General features: G+C 43.9%; 1 protein-coding gene across 1 annotated transcript in view; it reads left to right on the top strand.

Annotated features, from left to right (window-relative positions):
• Positions 1-9,239: 9,239 nt before the first annotated feature.
• PLAT (plasminogen activator, tissue type) overlaps positions 9,240-23,167 on the top strand; it is a 106,265-nt gene continuing 92,337 nt past the window's right edge. Inside the window, exon 1 of the mRNA XM_063420157.1 lies at positions 9,240-9,247. The gene's annotated coding sequence lies outside the window, so the exon portion shown is untranslated. The remainder of the gene's footprint in view (positions 9,248-23,167) is intronic.

The following is a 23,167-nucleotide window of genomic DNA, read 5'->3' as shown; positions in this document are numbered from 1 at the left end:
AGCACAGAGCATGACTGGGAGCTGCACACTGGAAAGGGAGAGGGGAGGCAGAGCCTCAGCTGCCATCCCATCATGTACAGGCAGCCCTCACCTACCCTCAGAATCCCATCATTACACACAAGGAAAAATATCAGAGGTAAAAATGAATATTAACAGGTGGTGTTGATGGGTTTGAAGGCCTTTTTCCAGGCTAAATGGCTCTAGGATGAAAATGTTCCAGTCTGACTGAGAAGCTGGGGCTGCTCCATCCCTGGCAGTGCCCAAGGCTGGGCTGGAGCACCCTGGGGCAGTGGGAGGTGTCCCTGCCCATGGCCCTGGATGGGCTTTGAGGTCCCTTCCTGTCGTGACAGGTAAAAGAATTATAAAAGAAAGGCCTCATAAAATCAGGCCTGCTCTGCTGAGTTGACAAAGTCAGCCTGTCAGCTCTTCTACATAATTTACAAATTCCAATATAAAAATCTTGGTGTGAAAACTCTTCAGCATAACAACCAACTCCTGGGTTGGAAAACAAATGCACCTGCAATAACCAGGGATTTGTCCCATGGGATTCAGTAAAGTAAAAATGTAAACAATCCAAGAATAGAGAGATTTGATGGACAAGCAAAATACCTTTTACTAACCAATAGAGTAACAAGCAAGAAAGCAATTAACTAATTAAAGCTGCACACGAGGTTGGTAAAAACTGCATAAAAGGAGTTGTGAAAATAAAGAATTGGCTTTTCCTGCATGAAGACAATGGAGTCTTGGCTGACTTATTGCAATATCTGCCCAGCAAAACCATTCCACGATTCTCTGGCTCACATGTCAATATTTGTGCAACAGAAAATAATCCTCATTTTCAAGGCACATGACCGTGGTTTTCAGCAATAAATGCAATAAAAGAATTCCTTGCTGACCATTCCCAAGCCATCAGTTCTGGGGAAGAGGTGTCTGGGTGTTGTAATAAATAAGAAGATGGGATTTGGGGTTTTTTCATGCAGAAAAACCAATTCTTTATTTATAAAACTCACATTTATAGGCGCTGTTCGAAGGCGCTGTGTTAATTGGTTGGCAATACAGTGAAATTTATTTTATTGGTCAGTAAGGGCTATTGTGTATGTCTATCAAATTTTCTCTCTCTAGATATATTTACTTTATTTTTACTGATTTTCATGGCACAGATTCATTGTTTATGCAGGTGCAAGCTTATTTTTCTCTCTAATAATAGGTTGCTGTGATTATTCTTACAAATTTTCTTTATGGGATCTCATAAGCTGCTTCTAGCTTAACTAGGGTAGCAGGGCCTAAATTATATTTTATAAAGCATTTCTTTTATAGTATCTCTACCTGTCTGCAACATCTGGGTGTTCCAAACACATTTAAAAATCTATCCAGGAGGCAGCAGCCAGGTATCCTCAAAAGGGAAATTTAGGACCAGATGAGGTCCTTTCCTTGAGGGTTCACATTATTAAATTCAAAACAGCTACAATACCCCCAAGTCTCACCTCCCTGTGAAGTCAATGGGAAATTTGAACTGGAATTGTTCAGGGCTGAGCTGAGTGGGGCCCAATTTCCCTTTCAGCCTGATGTGACTCCATTAAAGTGAAATTTGTGATTCCCTGGGGGACGAGGAGCTCTCTGTATCCAAGGACTCCCTGTCCTCATGGAGCATTGTCAGAAGGTGATAAAATCAGGGATGGCATCGTCTGGTCTTGTGCTGGAGCTTTCCTGGCTTGCTCCTGGTTCAGAGAGCAAAGATCTGCATTTCCAGCAGATGGAAATTGCTTAAAAGATTAAATATTTCAAAGTGGGCTTGTGCAGGTAGAGGAATCATCTCTACTCCTGAATTCTCTGGGGAAGGAGCCACCTGAGCTACTGTCCGAGCTTAATGAAAGAATGAAGTGGAGGGGAAAAAAGCAGGAATGTGCCTGTAAATATTTCAGTATTCTTTTCTTCTTCCACTGAAGTGCATTAGAGGCCCGGAGCAGAGTCACAGTAAAATGACAAAAGGAGCCACCTCCTCTCCTTCCTCAGTTTCAGCTCAGAGAGCACCCACAAATTCCATGCAGAGCATTTTTTGGGATGGACAAAAGATGCAAATGGGTCCAGGGCTGGCAAAGAGCTGCCAGGTCTTTGTTCCAAGCTGCTGGGATTTGGGACAGTGGCAGGGGTTTGGGACAGTGGCAGGGGTTTGGGACAGTGGCAGGGGTTTGGGACAGGGGCAGGGGTTTGGGACAGTGGCAGGGATTTGGGACAGGGGCAGGGGTTTGGGACAGTGAAGGGATTTGGGACAGTGGCAGGGATTTGGGACAGGGGCAGGAATTTGGGACAGTGGCAGGGATTTGGGACAGGGGCAGGGGTTTAGGACAGTGGCAGGGATTTGGGACAGTGGCAGGGATTTGGGACAGTGGCAGGGGTTTGGGACAGTGGCAGGGGTTTGGGACAGGGACAGGGATTTGGGACAGTGGCAGGGATTTGGGACAGTGGCAGGGATTTGGGACAGTGGCAGGGGTTTGGGACAGTGGCAGGGGTTTGGGACAGGGGGCAGGGATTTGGGACAGTGGCAGAGATTTGGGACAGTGCAGAGATTTGGGACAGTGGCAGGGATTTGGGACAGTGGCAGAGATTTGGGACAGTGGCAGGGGTTTGGGACAGGGGCAGGGGTTTGGGACGGGCAGGGATTTGGGACAGTGGCAGAGATTTGGGACAGGGACAGGGATTTGGGACAGTGGCAGGGATTTGGGACAGGGACAGGGATTTGGGACAGTGGCAGGGATTTGGGACAGTGCAGAGATTTGGGACAGTGGCAGAGATTTGGGACAGGGGCAGGGGTTTGGGACAGTGGCAGGGATTTGGGACAGGGGCAGGGATTTGGGACAGTGGCAGGGTGACATCTCTTCTGTCTCCCCATTTCAGCTCCAAGCACGCTGCTGTTGTTCTTTATTAACCCAGGATTAATCCACATTCCCCTGAACTTCATTTGGAACCTCCTTCCCAAATTCCTGCAACTCACCCAGCCCTGTGCAGAGTTACTCAAACATCTGCAAATCCTGTTGCACCCCCTCAAAAAAAAAAAAAAAATCACAAAAAAACCAACGAGGCAGAGGCAGGCTGGTGGTGCTTGGAAATAAACAGCTGGGAAAAACCTTTTTTTTTTGGAATAAAAATATGCTAAGCAGCAATGGCACGGGACAAAAGAGGCTTAGCAGGCCGAGCCCTGGAAGAGCTGGTCAAATAATGGAAAAATTTATGCAAGTCTAAAGTCATCTGGGGCGAGATGGGGGAGGATTAAGCCCTGCTGAATGAGTTATCCCCTGCAGAATGGATTTCAGCCTGGCCACACTGCCTGGCAGATAATGGGTGGATTAATTGGCTAAAGCTTGCACGTTTTATTGTTCCCCAGTTTGTCAAATGCCCCTGGAGCACACACAAAAAAAAAAGTCTTTTTTGTTGTTGTTGTTGAAGCAAAGTTTGCTGAAAATTCCTCCCCCCACACTCAGGAACCTTTGTCTTTACAAATGAACACAATGAAGCTAATCTGCATCGGGGCCTAAAATGGATTTATTAAACTGTATTAAATCCCCAGAAAGCCCAATTGTTCAGTGCACTTTAATATCCTTCAGAAATGGAAGGCGACAAGTTGACCCAAGGCTACTCTGAATCTGGATGAGAATTAAGAATGTGCTTTAATTAAAAGTTCCAAAGTACGGATTTCTGCTTTTCCACCTTTTTTTAAAGTCTAGGGAAGATTGTCTGCAATGTCACAGCCATGAGGCTCAAGGGAGCTGCTCTTAAATCCCTCCCATGTTTGAGAATATCAACTTTAAAACTAAATTAATTCTTCCTCATCATGGGACAAACTGTTTCCTTGAAAGTTACTCAGGATTTGGTGCAAAAAAATTTAGATACAACCTTCTGCTGCCTCTAGAAACGGATGTTGTTACATAGATGTGAAGTTATGAATCAAAAATAATTTCTATTTCTAAGTATCGAGTTGAGAAGCCAAGTGATTTATCTCCTTTCATAAAGATACACAAGTGAAATCTTTGTTTCAGGCCACACCTACATTGATCTCATTTATTTGAAAAGCACCTTCATGCCTGTAAAGTCCTTAAAACTTGGTTTTAGTGATGTTTCTCACAGGGCATTAATACATATTTAACTTCAGATGTTTTCACTGTAAGGCAACGTACACAGGTTTTATTCTAATTCCTCTTGCACCACAAGAATATATTCACATTAAAATCTTTGTTATAAGATTTATTTCAGCAGAATGTAACTGCTGAAATAAATGATCTCACACATCTCACTGGAGTCCTCTGCTGAAAGGGAACTCCAGGAGCATCACTTAAATTTCCATAAAGGGAGCAAAGCCATTTTTCTTCCCTACCTGTCTGCTTTCTCCTCCCAAATCAAACACATTTGAGGTATTTGAGTGGACTAAAAAGTGATAAATCCTCACCTGAGGAATGGTAGAAGTGCAGAGCAAACACTGTGCCTAAATAATTTAGAGCTATGTCCTTCAGTGGTGTTATGCCCTCTGAAGTTCAGGGATTTATTAGAATCCTTTCCTGGTTCTTCCATGAATTACATCAGCAAAGACATCCCTCGTTGGGATTAAAGGTTCAGTGACTTAATGAACCTTTAAAAACTCCTCTTGTGCCTTCCTGGAGGCTGTGGCACCTTGAAATGGGAATTAAAACGTGATCCACAGCTGGTCTAAAGAAGAGGCAAAGAGGGGCAACATTTCTGCCCTGCGGAGTTGGGAACCTTCTCAAGATGCTCCCCCAAAGCTCAGCTCAGCCCCAGGAGAGCCCCAGCAGGGACAACTTTCATCCACAGCAAACCATTCTAGATGGGGATCCAGGAGGGCTGGCTGAGAAATGTCCACTCTGGGGCTCATTCCTACAGATTTTATTTGTGGGAGATCCTAAATCCCAACGTTGTCAAGGCTGGGATCTGCTGAGAGGGTGGTTGGGTTGATCCTCACCCAAGGGATGTCATCGTCTCCACAGCCAGGACAAAATAAGAGGATATTAAACCAAATTTCAAAGATGGAAAGGTGAAAATTTTGCTGGTTATTTTTTTATGAGAGAAAAAAAAAAAGAAAACTTTGCTACCTGAAGCTCTTGCAGATTTTCGAAGCGGTTCTAACAAACCACTTTATGTCTGTCCCCAGCCTCGGGGGTGAAAAACAAGAGTCAATAAAATTTCCTTTTTAACACCCATGAGTGTTTTGGGACCAATCTGCTTTTTCATCTGCCTCTGGATCCAGAGAAGCAGAGACATCCCTTGTCCCTGCCTCTGCACCTCAATCCCACCAGAAACAAGCAACCAGAGTCTTTCTGAGAACATTCACCCGTTTTTTCCACACTCTGACCAGATTTTTTTGTCACTGTCAACATGTTCAGACTACCCAAAGTGAATTTCCATAGCAGAGGCCTGAGGAGGAAACAATTTTCTTGGAGAAAAAAGCAAACTCTGGCTCTGAAGGCAGCATAGGAAATGGGAAAAAGCTGAAGAATGATTGATCCTCTCATCACATGGAGCTGCCATAAGGAGCTGTCAAGATTTTTATATAACTTTCCTTGAAAAGCTTGTATTTAAATGAGCAAGAAGGTAAAAGCAGAGAGAACAGAAGGCAAATTCCCTTAATTTTACAGAAGGGGCCACAGTTGAGATCCTCATCTAACCCTGATTTTTTCCACTCACCCCCCTTATCTCCTGTTCCAGCCTTTTTAGCCAGGGAGACACGACTGCTGGGATGCTTCATGGTGGGCAGAATAAATAAAAATAAATAAAAAACTTTCCAAAAACCAGCACTAGGTTGACAAAAACCATCTCTTGTCGCAGCATAATTTTTAATCTTCGTCAGTAACCTTATTATTCCATCAGCCAAACCATCTCTTTAACTGGCACTTGATAAAGCAGAATTTCAGCCTTCCCTGGTGCTCCCAAACCAGAGATTTTCCTACACATTTTATAAGGAATGTTCACTGCCTGACAGTGAGCCCTCATTGGAAGGTAATTTAATCAATAGTCAGGTCTCCAGCAGCCTCTATAGCAAGTTATAGTTGGCCTTTAATAGAAATGCAAAGCAGAAATAGCTTTAACACCAGTTGGTATTTTAAACCACATAATAAATTCACTGCTACTCTGTTCCATATCAATTAATAGCACTAAACATCTTTAATGTATTAAAAAAGATGTCTTTCAGATATTAAAATTCACTTCAATTAAAATAGCAATGAGCTTTTAAACATCCACTGTTTTAAAATTCACCTGATCTTTTCAGTCATTTCAAAAGGCCCTTTAACTAACACACAACTGCCTCATAAAATCTGAATTGGAGGTGAAATTAAGCCAGGCACTTAACGAATATTGCTGCAGCATGTTTGACTCCAGGTGAGCACAGAACACAACAAGGCAGCACCAGCAGCAGCCCCAGCCTGGCTGAATTAACCCAAGAGCCACTCCAGGAGCTCGATTATTTTTTTGACACGAGCTGCACTTGAAGCAGCTCCCAGCACAAATGGAAATCGAGACAACCACTCGATTTGTAACCTCACAAGTGGCTCTGCTCGTCTGTGGGCTCACCCGGCAGCTCTGGGCTGAGTGGGATTTTAACAGGCAGGAGAGGAGCACAGAGCTCTCTCTGAAGTGGCTCTTGTTGACCTGTGAATAAATAGCAAAGTAAAGAAAGGCAAGAATGGGCCAGGCTTATCCTGGCTCGAGCTTTCAGCACTGGGTTACCCCGAGTTGATCGTGGCCCACTCAGAATTGTTGGGGCTTTTTTTCCTCTCGTTGGGCTCTGAGAATTTCAGGATTTCTGTGCTGACCCCTGAGCAAACCCTGCATTGACCTGAGGCCGTGGAACAGGTTCCCAAAATTGAATGATAAAACTGGAATTGTGGGTGTGCAGTTTGGATAGAAGTGTGTGATATCACAGGGTGCAAAACTCAGAGTTTAAGGGTTTAGAATACAATAATAGATATAAAGCAATATCTATTTATATCTATTATCTATTATCTATTATCTATTATCTATTATCTATTATCTATTATCTATTATCTATTATCTATATCTATTATCTATTATCTATTTATATCTATAAATAGATATAAATGAAGGATTTAGGGCAGAGGCCAAGTTCTTCTTTTTCACCTTCTTCTCCATGGGTCTGGGTGGTTTTTTTTGTAATTAGGTAGAAAAATCCACATTGCAGGCCACGGGTGGTTGGTTCTTGGGTTAAAAGTAAAAATAATTTAGGTGTCATTTCTTAATTGGACAGTTCATCCTTAAAAAGCCTTGTAGAGAAAGAGATAGGAGCCATTTTTAGTTTGTTATCTAAAAGTGCTGTAGAACTCACAGTTTGTGAGACTGTAATATAGATAAAAATTAATAAACATCTGAGTCCGAACAAGAAATACAATCTAACACATTTAATCCTGGCAAAAAAGAAGATAAAACACAACACCCCTGACTTTCCCACTTTTGTCTCTCTGATTACTTTGGTCCATTTGACTAAAATGTTTACAGAGGCACCAGCAGTGAGTTTTCTCCAAGAGCCTCCCTTCCCTCACATCAAAGGGGATACATTTACCACAGACTTTTTGCCTTTTCCGTGTGGGATTCTTCACACAAGGATTCCACACACCTGAAGTGTGTGTAGAAAAGCTTTCTGTGCTCCAGGATTTAGGGTTTTGCTGGCAAATTCAGCATCATTTTCACTTCCCTGCCTTGCTAGTGAGGATCCCAAGCCCAGCCTCCCCATCCACCTCACTTTGCTCAGAAGCTGCTGCTGCCCATGTGAAAAACAAGGTTCACTCTTTCGAATTTTTAATAAAAGTTTAATAAGGGATAAAAGGGGTAAAATCCAGTGCTGAGGTGCTTGGCTGTCTGCCAAAAGCACACCTTTATCTTAAAAAATGTTTTTTATGTGTTATGTTACAGGGGGTACATGCATATTCATAGGAGTTTATACATATTCATTCCTTTGAGTTTAGATGTTGTTTTGCTTGTTTTTAACCTTTGACTTGTCTTCATGCCATCTTGTAGATTAAACCAATATATTTTATTTCTTCTCCTGGTTCCATCCCTGTTGTTTTTACATTCCCTGATAACGAGGAGTCAGTGTATTGAGTTCTGGTATTTGTCACCATTATCTGATCTCTCAGATAAATGTGAGGAACTACCTAATTATCTTACACCATTTTCTAAGTTAGTTACATAAAAGCATTTTAACATCACAGAGTTTTTATTTCAATATTACACTATGGCCTAAGAAATATTTATTAAATGACTATTTACTATTTATACAAGCTATACATAAACTCACAGATTATACTATACCAAAAAGCAGTTAAAAGGAAATATAAATTGTACCATACCAACATCTTTGTGATTAATAATAATATGCAAAAGCTAATGCATAAATGAAAAAGCCAATACCATATTGTCATTTATAACACCCAGGAATGTTTGCCTGCGTTGAGAGAAGGTTTCAGCCTCTCTGCTGCCAACATCACCCTGCTCAGTGCTGTTGTGATGCAGAAAATCAGAGAGAAGGCTGATTAGAATAAAGGATGAGCAGGCAGGACTGACTTCCCCTCCTTTTGTTATCACATCCTAAAGCCTTGCTGTGCCACTGAGCTGCAGAGCCAGCACCTCCTGGCTCCCCCGAAGCAGAAAACCAGAGCCACACGGCAGCTCTTGTACCAAACCAGTGAGGACCGAGTGATTTCACGGGGTCACTCTGTCAAATTGGCCTCTGCAGCTGTTCCTAAGGCTGTATCCTGCCTGTCCCTGCTGTGCCTGCACTCACACCCACGGCTAAAAGCCAGCTGAATTCCTCTCTAGCCTCTGCTTTGTGTTAAATTTAAATGTTGGGAAAGCTAAATCCCCAAATCTGCAATGATTTGCTGTGGTTTTGAACACTAAAATTTTACTTTACCTCGCTGCCTCCAGGTGGGCTCCATGGCTGAGCCCTGTCGCTTCAAGCAGAGGGTGTGCAATCAATTCAAATTAGACAATGATTGATATTTTGCATAGCCTGCAATTATGGTATTGAAAATCTGGTGTGCTTTTTGATGGGAAATTATGTGGGATTTCGAGAGATAAAATGAAATTCCTTTTATTGGAGCAGGATGGTGTAGGGAAATCGTCAAATGACAGAGGTTATGTCCACAAAGGAGACAAAGGAGTCACTCAACTTAATTCATGTTGCAGCAGCCCTCTTGTCAGAGGGTAGAAATGAGCAGAGACACAGAATTCTTGTTGATCACAGCATGAAAAGGCTCCTGGTTTATTCCTCTTCACAGCTCAGCCACCCTGACCCCAACCATTCCCTGACTCTGCCTGCAGGGATTGGTGTGCAGGGTGTGAGTGCAGGGATTGGTGTGCAGGGATTGGTGTGCAGGGTGTGAGTGCAGGGATGAGTGTGAAGGGAGTGCAGGGATTGGTGTGCAGGGTGTGAGTGCAGGGATGAGTGTGCAGGGATTGGTGTGCAGGGTGTGAGTGCAGGGATTGGTGTGCAGGGTGTGAGTGCAGGGATGAGTGTGCAGGGATTGGTGTGCAGGGTGTGCAGGGATTGGTGTGCAGGGATTGGTGTGCAGGGTGTGAGTGCAGGGATTGGTGTGCAGGGTGTGCAGGGATTGGTGTGCAGGGTGTGCAGGGATTGGTGTGCAGGGTGTGAGTGCAGGGATTGGTGTGCAGGGATTGGTGTGCAGGGATTGGTGTGCAAGGTGTGAGTGCAGGGATTGGTGTGCAGGGTGTGAGTGCAGGGATTGGTGTGCAGGGTGTGAGTGCAGGGATGAGTGTGCAGGGATTGGTGTGCAGGGTGTGCAGGGATTGGTGTGCAGGGATTGGTGTGCAGGGTGTGAGTGCAGGGATTGGTGTGCAGGGATTGGTGTGCAGGGTGTGCAGGGATTGGTGTGCAGGGTGTGCAGGGATTGGTGTGCAGGGTGTGAGTGCAGGGATTGGTGTGCAGGGTGTGAGTGCAGGGATTGGTGTGCAGGGATTGGTGTGCAGGGATTGGTGTGCAAGGTGTGAGTGCAGGGATTGGTGTGCAGGGTGTGAGTGCAGGGATTGGTGTGCAGGGTGTGAGTGCAGGGATGAGTGTGCAGGGATTGGTGTGCAGGGTGTGCAGGGATTGGTGTGCAGGGATTGGTGTGCAGGGTGTGAGTGCAGGGATTGGTGTGCAGGGATTGGTGTGCAGGGATTGGTGTGCAGGGATTGGTGTGCAGGGTGTGCAGGGATTGGTGTGCAAGGTGTGAGTGCAGGGATTGGTGTGCAGGGATTGGTGTGCAAGGTGTGAGTGCAGGGATTGGTGTGCAGGGTGTGAGTGCAGGGATTGGTGTGCAGGCTCTGCAGGGATTGGTGTGCAGGGATTGGTGTGCAGGGTGTGCAGGGATTGGTGTGCAGGGATTGGTGTGCAGGGTGTGAGTGCAGGGATTGGTGTGCAGGGATTGGTGTGCAGGGTGTGAGTGCAGGGATGAGTGTGCAGGGATTGGTGTGCAGGGTGTGAGTGCAGGGATTGGTGTGCAGGGATGAGTGTGCATGGTGTGAGTGCAGGGATGAGTGTGCAAGGTGTGAGTGCAGGGATTGGTGTGCAGGGATTGGTGTGCAGGGATGAGTGTGCAGGCTGTGCAGGGATTGGTGTGCAGGGTGTGAGTGCAGGGATTGGTGTGCAGGCTGTGACTGCAGCTTTTACCCAGACTGTGACTACAGAAACTCAGGCTTATGCAGACCCCTGTCTATGTCAGGATTGGCTACCTGAGCCCGGTAAGGAACCTGCTGCCCAAATGTAGTAGGGACATTAAGACCCATTTCTAAGACCCATTTCTAAGATGTTAACACTCATACCTTCACCCACCAAATTATTTGTAAAGACATTAGCATACGTTTTTCCTCTAGGTAGAAAAGTCCAGTGCTCGGTTCTGGGGTCCCCAGCCTTTGTGGGTCACCCCAGTGGTGCAGATGCTCTTTGATCCTCATCAGTGTGAGATTGCCCAAGCAATCAATCCTTTGATTTTGCCTCACCCAACATTTTGTTCAAGGGCACAATTCTCTGCTGCAGTAACCCAGGGGTTTTTCATTGGCAATCTACAGTTTATGAAGGCTTTAGAGTAGCAACAAAAGTGGTTTCAAACCAAAAACTGTTGTGCCTACAACACTCTATGGGGATTTTCCAGCTGCTGAAATGTACCCCCAGTATTCCCACTCCTCTGGCCAGCCTCCAGTGCCCTCCTGTTTAACATTATCAGCCCCAATTCCTCACTGCTATCTATGGCTCTTGTTCTCTTCCCTCCTCCCCTTCCAGAGAAAAACCACTTTAATGTAGGGGTTCATCTGCTCTTGAAAGCAAATTCCAGGTTACAATCAAGCTTGAATTTGAGGAGAAATAGATGTTCTCTGTTAACCACACAGAAAGTGCAATTTCAGCGTAAAAGGGCTTTATTTAGTTAAATACACTTTCTTTAATCACTCAAACAGGTGATTGGCTCTTTATTACACGCTGAAACCAGAGCTGACCCTTCAAGAGCCATTTCTCAGAACTCCCTGGATAATGAGGGAGCCCCTAATTAAGCTAAGAGTGGAGATTTGCTTTGCAAAGCCAGGCTGAGGAGGGGCAGGGATTGGCCTGAAACCTCGCTCTGAGTCCCAGGGTCAAATCATGTTTTTCTAGCTGATAACTGCTCTCTGGATGTGGGCAGACTCCTCAGAAGAGCGGGCTGAACCACCTCCTGTTTTATTTACACGTTCAGGAGAGCTTTGGAAAGGAGTTTTTATTATGCGTTATAACACCCTCCAGTGTTTGCAACCAGAGATTTCAATTTATTTGCATTAACATTTAAGAACGAGTTGTCCACAGCAAAACACCTTTAGAGCGTCATAAATAACACACTGCTGAGAAAGGAGCTTTGTAAGAAATGCCTCTGCAGGGAGGACTGGAAGAAATGCACAGAAACCCCAAAAATGCACGAATTACACGGGAGAAATAACAGAGACTGGTGATATTCCTAAACTTTCACACTTACTTTACAGCACTTTGTTCCTCGGGGATTTATTCCTTTTATTTAAGTTAGAAACCTGTCTGCAGCAAGTAAAATTGTTCCCATACAGCCTTGAAGAAGGAATAATCTCATGGCAGAGTCTCAGAGGTCTGGATCTTGTCCTTGCCCTTCCCGAAGGAATCAGGACCCCTCTTCCCAAGTCTCCCAAAAAAGCCCTGAAGTGTCATCGAGGAAACCGTGAGAGATTTGCAGAAGCACTTGGGTCCAGCATCACCTTCCCAAGGACCTGAGGACACTTTTGGAAAGAAAAGCTCAAAATGTGAGGTTTCCCCACTTCCCAGGGACACTGGGGAGGGAAACACCTCAATGCTGGAAAAATATTCAGGTTATTTCAATGCCAGGAGAAAGATTTGTTGGGGGAATACAAGGCCTTCCCAGAAATCTTGGAGATTTAATTTATCATATAGATTTCTTTAACTTAAGCGCAATTATCTCTTCTTTGCCATTTCCACATTAAATCGTGGAAGAAATTAAATTAGGTTCAACAAAGCTTTTAATTTGGACTGTATAAAGCCCACCCAAATTCCAATAAGGGATTACTGAAGTGGATGCTTAAAGCTCGGGGGCATTTGAAAATTGAATCCATATCTAAAATCATCTGTATTACCTTTGTAAAGCAAATTATTAGAACTCTGATTTAGCAGCAGGAGGTGCCAGGAGAACCTCTGGTTTTTCCAAATTCCATGATGAAAAGCCCTCCTGTTGGTCTGTGTTCCAGGGATGAATATTTGGATTAACTCTGTGCACTTCAAAGACCAGAGAAGGTCTGTGGGCTCACGGGGAGCTGTCTCTGCCTCATCCCAATCACTTAATCCTCACTTAAAAAGCATTAATGTGGTTTTAAGAGCATTCAAACCCAGCCAGACCCTCTCTGTAAAGCCTGGTGTCACATCAGGTCCAACGCGTTGAGCACGAAGCTTTCAGAGGTCTGAGGTTGCTTTTGAAGCTGGGACGCAATTCTGGAAATGTAAAACAATTAGAGCAGTATTTATGTCCACATCCATCTCTAAAATCAATAAACAATGAAGTTCTTTATTGCAAATTCATTTGGCACGGCGAGAGAATCGAGCAGTGTGATCTGAGGTCAGGCTGAGGCAGCTCATCTTGGTTTAGAATTTCCCAGATATCCCCATTCGACATTCATGGACAATTCCAGGAATGCCACAAAAACCTGGAACAAAGAGGAAGAGCTGAGCTTAACCTCTCTCATGTGGAAATTCAGCAGTTTTTTGTCTGCTGGATGAGACAAATTTCTTTTTCAGAGAGTGGAGAATGCCATCAGTGTCTCATCATTGTGCTCAGCAGTTTCAGGGCAGCAGCAGCACCATCCTCACTCTCCAGGGGATTTATATTTTCTACGTGTTCCCATTTCTTTTACAAACAAAAAAATAGGAAATGTGGAAGCTTGGGTCGTATTTGGGACACTTGGGCTACAAAATGTGTGTTCAAGTATTTACCTCAGTGTGTGAGAGGGACAACTGGGATCCTCTGTGTGTTCAGAGGAATGATGAGGATATTTTGCTCAATGAGAATAATTTGCTCAATTAAAAGATATTTTGGGACCAAAATATGAATATATGAAGCCTTTATGCCCCTAACACTGGTGAAGCAGAAGACAATCACTCAGGTATTTCATATTTCTCATTATTTTGAGAGATCCTAGATCTCTGCTCTGATTTCCCTTTCATTTTCCCAGTAGGAATAAACCTGATTTTAGACAACACATCTGCTCGTAGGATCACAAGGAGTGCAAAGAGGTAGATCGGCACAAATGTAATGTAAAAGTAATAATTCATTAAAAGCCTGGTCAAGCAGTTTGAACTGCACAAATTTTTAAAGATAATAACAGAGGCTCTTTCACTGCTGTCACTCCAGCAGCTCCGAGGAGTTCACAAAGCACAAATTACAAGATGAGTCTTGACACAGTCAAAGCAAATTCGTGGTAGCAAAAGCCACGAGGTGTTTGCACAACATGAAACAGGTCGGGAGCCGGAGAGGAAACGCAGCTGCAGCTCCCAGCACAGCAAGACACCGATTTTCTCCATTATTCTGAGATATTCTCCCACAAAACAAGGTATTGAGTCCAGGGGGAAATGTTAAAAAGTTTACTACTGCAATTAGCACTTTCACAGTGTGCTTAGCACCCTGTAGCTCAATTAAAAATAAATAGGTCAGGTGGATTGAATGAAAAGGCACTAATTAAGGCATTTTTTATTTTTAATTTTGCCTGTAAGAACTGAATATTGAACTAGTACTTTTATTGAAGCTACCTGATTTATACAATGCTGGATTAATTAATTTTGAATCACTATTTGATCTTTTACGATATTGCTTTACTTTTTTCCCTCTGCTTGCAAAGAATGATTAAGCCGTGCCACTAATGAGAAACATTAATTTAATAGTTTTTAAATACATCATTAAACTCATTTCTCAAACACATTAATGCTTCTGATTTATTTGAATTCAAATCAGAGTTTTCTCCCTTTAAGCCATGAAAACTTCACTCTTCATTTTTAATGTGATCTGTTGAAGGTGTGGGGGGAGTAATTGCTCTGCCTGGCCCTGCTCCACTTTATTGAAGCACAGAAACTGCTAAATTCAGTCACACATCTGCTTTTTCTTTATGCTGCCTCGAATAAAAAAAATGTTTAAAAATGTAGCAGAAATCTTAACGTGTCCTAAACACCTAAATATTCCTGGACATAAAGATTATTGTCTGTGCTGGAGATCCTTTAGTCCCTCTGGATGAGGAAACTCATCAGTCCCTGGGAGAAACAGCACTGTCACAATTTGCAATGGCCAAGGAGCTTCTCCTGGGTTTGAAATCGTGCCAGGAAAGGTATCAGATCCCTGGAGAGGATGATGTGTCCAGTGAGAAATTTCTTAGGTTTCTAAGCATTAAAGTGGAAATGTGAAACCAACTCACTTTTATCTTTTCTTTCTGCTCGGCCACCAGGATTTTATCACAGAACGGTTTGGGCTGGAAGGGGCATCTCAAGATCATCCAGCCCAACTCCTCTGCCATTAGCAGAGATATCTTTAATTAAACCAGGTTGTTCCAAGCCCTGTGCAATCCATCCTTGGACACTTCCAGGAATGGGGAAGCCACAGTTTCCCTGGGCAACCTGTGCCAGGTTCTCTCCACCCTTATATTACTGTATATCGATATTATAAATTACATCTCTCTATATTATAAATTACAGTGCTTGGTGCAATGCCCTGCTCTGTCTCAATGCACTGGAAATGAACTTGAAGGTGAGAAACCAGAAGAAAACCCTCTTTATTCCCAGGTTTGGTTGCCTGCTCCTGTCTGCTTTCTTTGATGAGGTGACAAATACAGTCAGGAGTGGAATTCCCCCAGCACTTTAAACAATAATGAGTCTCACAAAGAAGAAGGGGGGTTCTGGTCTGACCTGTTCTCCCTTTCCAGAAGGGAACCCTGGGCACTGAGAATTTCAGATTTTCTGTGCTGACCCCCGAGCAAACTCTGCATTGACCTGAGGCCATGGAACAGGCTCCCAAAATTGAGTGACAGCGCTGGGATTGTGGGTGTGGGGTTTGGATAGAAGTGTGTGACAGCACAGGGTGCAAAACTCAGAGTTTAAGGGTTTAGAATACAGTAATAGAGATAAAGCAAGATGGAGAATTTAGGGCATAGGCCAAGTTCTTCTTCTTCACCTTCTCCATGGGTCTGGGTGGTTTTTTTTGTAATTGGGTAGAAAAATCCGCATTGCAGGCCATGGGTGTTTGGTTATTGGGTTAAAAGTAAAAATAATTTAGGTGTCATTTCATAATTGGACAATTTGTGCTTAAAAGGCCTTGTAAAGAGTTAGAGCCATTTTTGACTTTGTTAGTTAGAACTCACAGCTTGTGAGACTGTAACATAGATAAGAATTAATAAACATCTGAGTCTGAACACAAACTGCGTCTCTTGAGCATTTAATCCCTGCTCTAACAGAAGAAAAAAAGGTAAAAAACCCACAGGAACGGGACAGCTTGGCCTGTGAATCAGAGCAGGAGAGAAGGGAGGGATGAGCTGTGCCTGAAACGGGATCAGCTGCTGTGGGAACAGGGTGTCACCGTGCCACACCCTGCTGTCCCCACCAGCAGCACGTCCTGAGCCACCCTCCAGCTTTAGGGTCTGGGTCTGTGTCCTCTCAGTGGTTTCACACAGCTCACTGCCCTCCCATGTGCTGTTTATTTGTCTGGCTGCACCTGGAGTGTGTTTGCTGATGGATGGATGGGGAAATGTGAGGAGGCGTTTAACCCTCGTATTGCTCAGCTGGTGCAGAGGACAGAAAGTTCTGGGCAAAGCAATCGTGGTTTAGGCAGCAGGGCACAGCAAACAGCACCTCTGAACTACCTCCTGCTTTTCCTTTTCCCACAAAAAAACTCCCTTTTCTCCTGCGAAAATGGATTACCTGGTTAGACAAGAAGAAAAATGAGGTGCCAGCACACAGATGGTGAACGTGGCTTTTGTTGCTGGACAGCCCAGTGTGGGTGGTGCACGTGTAAACACAGCTCTGAAAAAAATCTCAGTTCTGATCTAGTTCCTCTCATTTTAGACCTTCCAGATATTGCCAAATGACAGTTTTTGGTGCCAGTTTGGCAGCACAGGTGTAACCAGGGGATCCAGACAGGAAGGATGTGATGCACAGAGCCCCAGAGAAGTTTCAGACAGGGACGGGACTCTTCCATTTGGGTGCTGGACCCAGTGAGACCTGGACAAAGAACTTTAGAGGCTGACTGTTTAAAAAAAATCCTAAACAATTTACCTGGAGGTGTCCAAAGCCAGGCTGGACAAGGTTTGGAGCACCCTGGGACAGTAGGAATTGTCCCTGCCCGTGGCATGGGTGGCACTGGATGGGATTTAAATTCCCTTCCAACCCAAACCCTTCCATGGTTCTGCGAGTTTGCAAAGCTTTTCCCTTTTTAAAGGGAAGTTCCCCATCTCTTCTTCCCTCTCCCTCACCCCCCAGTTATTTAACATCATTTTAGGCAGGGAGGATCATCTTCCATCTGTGCCTCCAGCTTGTCCCACCCTGCTGCCTCGCTGTCCTTGCTGAGAGCAACAATCAGCAGCAAAAATTTCTTTACAAGATCAAGCCCAGGTAGGGTGAGATTTTTAATGCAGGTTTAATTTCTTGGTGAACAATAAGGGCTATAAACCCAGTCATTTCAAGGTTAACGTGCTGCTCGAATATCCAGCAGTCAAGCTGAGTGAATAATCCATAACTAATTGCTTATTTAATTGCACGTCCTTTGTACAGGGGGCAATTGAAATATTCCTGACAGCTTTGGGTCTTTCTTGCTTTGAAGTAACCTGTAAAATTTCTGTACCTGTTCTGCCAAGTGTGGACTTTTTTTGCTTCACTGTTTCAAGCAAGTGATTCTCCAATTAGATTATTTCTGTAGTTATTAATTAATGGTATTAGCTCGTATATTCCCAGTTAATCCAAACTAAAGCTGAATTCCGAGCCTGCTTTCAATCATTCAGTTGTTCACTGCTTTATTTTATTTTTTAAAATTAAATCAGATCATTTTCCTTTGTGGCCTTCCAAACATGTTAGACTTGTGAAACTTAACAGCTTAATTAATTTATTAATTTAACACATAGGAACATCAACACTTCATAGGAATATTTTTTTTCTAAAAAATTACAATGGAATATCCAATCAACAGCTGTGACTGTTGATACTGACTCAAATCCTTCTTGCATGACAGAATTTCCTTAACCTGGTTATGCCATTATTCTTAAAATATTCCTTAGGAATATAGAATATGGTCCTAAATATCATTTCTGCAGGAACTGCCTTAAAAAGAAGGAAATTGTATTAGTTAACAATGTGATTCCATATAATTATTTATCGATTTTTATCTGTACTTTGGAAAAGAAAGGGCTGAGTTGAGGGTAAAAATGAGTGTTGAAGTCTTTCAGATTACCTCCTGCCATAATTTATTTTTAAATCAACACATGGAATAAAATTTTCCTTATCAGACTATCCCAATTAAGACGAAGAGACCCTCAGCCTGCTGCTGACATCCTTCCAGTGTTCATGGGAAATTCAATTTAAACTTTACTCACTTGGTAAAACTTCCCTGCATTCTGATGCAATCACCCAAAATTGAACAGTTCACAACAAAAAATAGCCCGGATTCATTTATTCAGCTCACATTTTTATGCAAAAAAATTTACCTGCGGGTTCAACTGCACATTAAATCCCTGACTTAGATTCCATCCTCCTGGAGAAAAAGCAGGAATGATTTAGGTGGACACCTACTTTGGAAAAAACTTACTAAATCCTGGGTGGAGGAGGGGGAAAAAAGATACAGGAACCTTTATCAGTGGTCAGTGCTTGCAAGGAGGATCTGTTGATTGGATATTCTGTAATAATTCTTTAGAAAATAATAAAACATTCTCATTAAATGCTGATGTTCCCTCGTGTTAATAGCAAATTAATTGTTAAGCTTCACATGTCCATATTTCTGCTCTCAACGCAACAGAAGAGCACCCATCAAAATAAAAGTCACACACTTCAGGAAGTTCCTTGTGTGAATGGAAGATTTAATTAGCGGCAGCGCCAGGGGATGACCTTGTGCTGATCCCTGGGAGTTTTGAGGACAAGGAGGGGGTGTTTTACCTGCCTCACCCTCAGCACAGGCAGCAGCTCCACCTCCTCATCCTCACGGCAGATCTTCATCCCCTCCAGCTTTAGCTCAGTCACAGCTCCTCTGTCCTTGGAACAAGATGTCCCTAAACCCTCGCCCTCCTCAAGGGGAGGGTCCCTCTCACAGGGATGTGACAGTACCCGGTGACAAGTGCCAAGGAGGGAATCTGCCCTGCCAACCCTGACCGCGGAGCCCCTGAGGTCAGAAAAGACCCTGAGATCACCGAGCCCCAGCTGAGCCCAGTCCCCTCCTTGTCCCCAGCCCAGAGCTCTGAGAGCCACCTCCAGGAATTCCTGGGACGCCTCCAGGTGATGCCCTGGGAAGGCTGAGCTGGAGCAGAGACTGGGCAGAGCTGGAGAATAAAGCAGAGATTTATTGAAAGGGCTTTAGGGTGAACCTTGGGCAGGACAAGAGCCTGGGCAGGGCTGCACCCAAGGTGGACACAAAATGGCCACAAAATGGGCACAAAATGGGCACAAAATGATCACAAAATGGACACAAAATGGTCACAAAATAGACACAAAATGGTCACAAAATGGGCCCCTGGTCCCGAGGTCTCCCACTTTTCTAAGTTCTGGTCCATTTGCACATTGGGGTTTCACTGTCCCATTGCAGCCCCAGGTTCTGCAGTCCCATCCTTCTCGTTCCTCCCTCAGCCCCCCTTGTTTGTGCTTTTGGGCTGAACCCTTGTCCCAGCTGTCCTTGGGGTGCAGCAGGAACAGGATTTGTTTTGTGTCCCTGCTGTGTGAGGAGCTGAGTGAGCCTGAGTGTGAGCTCAGAGCTGCACCCTGGGCAGAATCTGAAAAACAGAAATGCTAAAACTGAAGGCATCACAGGGATGGGGACCCCACCTCCTCCCTGGCAGTGCCTTCCACTGCTTAAAAACCTTTTCCCTGGAGAAATTCCTGCTGATGACCACCCTGCCCCTCCCCTGGCCCAGCCTGGGGCCGTTCCCTCTCCTCCTGTCCCTGTTCCTGGGAGCAGAGCCCGACCCCTCCACCCTGGCAGCCCCCATCTCCTGTCAGATAGAAAAAAGCTCATTTCAAACCCAGAACTGGCTCAGCATTACTCAGAGTTTGTGCCATTATTGTCCTCCCAGCAGTTCTGCACCACCACACGAATCTTTATTGACCTTTAGCTGTGGAAACAGAGCTTGGACAAACTTGCCCTGCAAGTGGTGAAGACATCTCCAACTGAGGCATCTCCCACAGGGCCACTCCACCTGTGTAAAAAGCATTTCTATTCCTATTAATTAAATTATTAAGCAGAAACTCGCCGTTCAATTCCACCAACACCTCCCAAACAGCAGCTTTGAAGTGCAGGCAGAATTTCTACCATCTTTTCCAGCTCACAGAACACCTTTTATCCTTCCCTCCTTTCTCCATGCCCTTTTCCAAGGTGACCTCGAGCAGAGAAAATATCACCCCCACACCTGGATTATACCCACAAGTGCTCATGACAGAGCAATGACATTTTACCATCAGCCAGCACATGCATTTTGCTGCCTACTTGCAGCAGAAGAGAGGGGTGGTGATATATAAAAATTCTAATTCTATTCATACTGACATTTACTGTGGAGCTCCAGCAATCGAGAAAACTCCTCATTTTCAAGCTTTACTCGCAGGCAAACATGCCCGAAATTGGGGTGGTGGTTTTTCAAGCCCTACAAGGGATTTGCAAAACCAACTTCGTCCATGACAACATTGAAATGTGTTCATTATGAAAATTAAATATTTAAGAAGCTGCACAATAATGGGGTTTAGAAGGCAAAGTGATCATTTCCTACTAAAGCTTATTGTGTAGGAATTTGCATGGGACAAGAGAGGCGTTTATTGTCCTTTTTTTGTTTTAATAAAACAAAAGCACTTTCTTACAGGACACCCATTCAAGGGGGAATTGAGCATTTTTATCTAAATAAGAGTTTGGGGAGGTTTTTAGTTCTCCATCACATCATGGCAGGGTTTTTAATCCCCCAAAATGAAGACGTTGAAGTTCCTACCTGCCTCTTGGCACAGATTTACTTGGAGATGGATTACGTGGGGTTTGATATCTAATTGTTTTGTAATTCAAAATGAACTGTTGTCATGGCAATCCCAGTGTGGAAGATGTGTTATTTAGGGAAGTGGCTCCTGAAAGGAAAAGCCAACTCAGACATTCATTGACAGCTCCAATGAGAGCCCGTGAGCCAACCTGTCCTCCCTAAAAATCTGCACAGCTGAGGCATCTCCAACCCAGAGATCTGAGATCAGGGGATAGATCAAAACCAGGGGTCACTTCTGGATTCTCTGTCCAAATGGTCTCATTTTCCAGCAGGGGAGTGTTCTGCAAAAAAAAGAAAAAAGATTTTGTTAATGTTGTTGGGTTTGTGTGGGGCTTTATTTCTTTTGTTATTTGTTTAAATTAATGACACGTGCAGTTACACAAAATTCCTCATCCAATGTCCAAAATGTCCTTATCCAAATGTCCAAAAGTTGAGACATTTTAATCCTCAGGAGGATGAATTCCTCTCTCAGTTTATCAACAGTAGGTTGGAAATCTCCAGTTTATTCTCTGAGTCACAAATTACCTTCACAGCCGATGTTTGAAATAACCAATAACCAGGTTTTTATGCTTTATGGAGCCGTTTAGCTGGTGGCTACAATAATGTGAAGAGATTGAATAATTTGCTTTTGACAATTAAATAAACAGTACCTAGAAATGATAAAGTCTTTGAATGCTTTAGGTTGGGAGGGGCATTAAATCCCATCCAGTGCTATGGGCAGGGACAGTTCCCGTTATCCCAGCCTGGCCTTGGGCACTTCCAGGGATCCAGGGACAGCCACAGCTCCTCTGGGAATTCCTTCCCAGACCCTCCCCACCCTCCCAGCCAGGAATTCCTTCCCAAAATCCCATCCAGCCCTGCCCTCTGGCAGTTTGAAGCCATTCCCTGCGCCCTGCCACTCTATGCCCTTTTAATTCCATATTCTCATGGAATTCTGTGGGATTCAGGGACGTTCTGCTCCTGGTGTTTGTCCCTTTGCTGCAGCCCTGGCCCCTCCCCTGCCCCCTTGGCCCATCCCAGTACAATTCCCAGGAAATTTGGGAAGAATTGAGAATGTTCCATCCAGAATGGAACAAAACCCCTGCCTGCAGAGCGTGGCAGCTGGAGGGAGGTATAAAAATGCTCGTGCACGTTTGCACTGAGATTTCTATGCACAAACGCTCGTTCCAAGTTAATTAAAAATAACACAGAAAAATAGTTAAGAGACCTTTCCCTGGGACGTGGGAGCCAATTAGAGCTGATAGCAGTTGCTCTTCTTCCAAATGAAGTGATTGAGGAATTCATGGCAGGAAGTCTCCGCAGCTCAGCAGAGACGGTGCCACGCTCACCTTCCACTCATTCCCAAGGATTCAGCGCCGTGCTCCTCATGCTGGAGGAGAAAAGGGAAATTCAGGGAGGTCAATTCACCTCCAGGATCCCCAGAGTCACACAATACAGTTGTTTTCTTATGTATGTTTTTGTCCAGAGTAATTAAGAAATTCAGGACAAGCCTGGATCCCACCACCGTATTTTTACAGGGTCACAAGTGGCATTTCTTAGACTAAACAGTTCCAGGGTGTGGGGCAGGGACAGTGACTTAGCAGACAAATTATTTGCAGACCTTCACAGAATTATTTAAACATTTGAAATGAATCTAACATTTACCTTGATCTAAATAGATCACAGTAAGTGAGTGAACACTGTGATATTATTACTTGAATGTTTTTCATGTCCTTTCACCTTTAAATTCTCTTCTGCACTGCTTCTACCAATAGTAATTTTAATAATTTTTAGTTGAAGCCCTCTAGATTTCCTCTAGAGCATTCCTGCACAGCTCCCAACTCCCGTTGCACCCCATATATCAACCCACTCTTTCAACTCCTGCACTTCCAAACATTTAAAACACCTTAATGGCTTTTCTCACTGAACCATAAAAATTATTTATAAATTCATTTTAAGACATTCATACAACGAGAAACTCATAACACGTCATGAACTACAAATTATGTTTACTGGAGTATAAAAAATTCTTTGGGTCTATGTATATATAATGAAGGAAAAAGCCAACTGCTTCTCCAAGTGGACTCCTATTATAAGCAATCATCAAATGCAAGGTGAGAGGATAATGAATTATTTGCTCCAAAGTACTTTTTTAAATACACACCTTGACAGGAAAAAGCAGTCCCTTCCAAGGCTTAATTTGAATTAAGTACATTTGGTGCAGTTTCAAGGAGTAATCTCACTATTTTTTCCCAGGATTTTTCACAACAAAGCAGCTGCAGCATCTCCTTCCCTCTAAGGTTAAATGCAAGCTCAGGAGCTGTTAATCTGAGTTACTTCTGCAGCTCAGCAAGGGAAATCACCCCGAGAGCTCAGTGACACTTCAGGGGAAATGCCATTCGTCAAAATTCATTTATTTTTTGGG

This window comes from Prinia subflava, chromosome 29 (genome assembly GCF_021018805.1).
Source record: "Prinia subflava isolate CZ2003 ecotype Zambia chromosome 29, Cam_Psub_1.2, whole genome shotgun sequence".
NCBI classification, from domain to species: Eukaryota; Metazoa; Chordata; class Aves; order Passeriformes; family Cisticolidae; genus Prinia; species Prinia subflava.
This window is presented reverse-complemented; position numbering and strand designations above follow the sequence as displayed.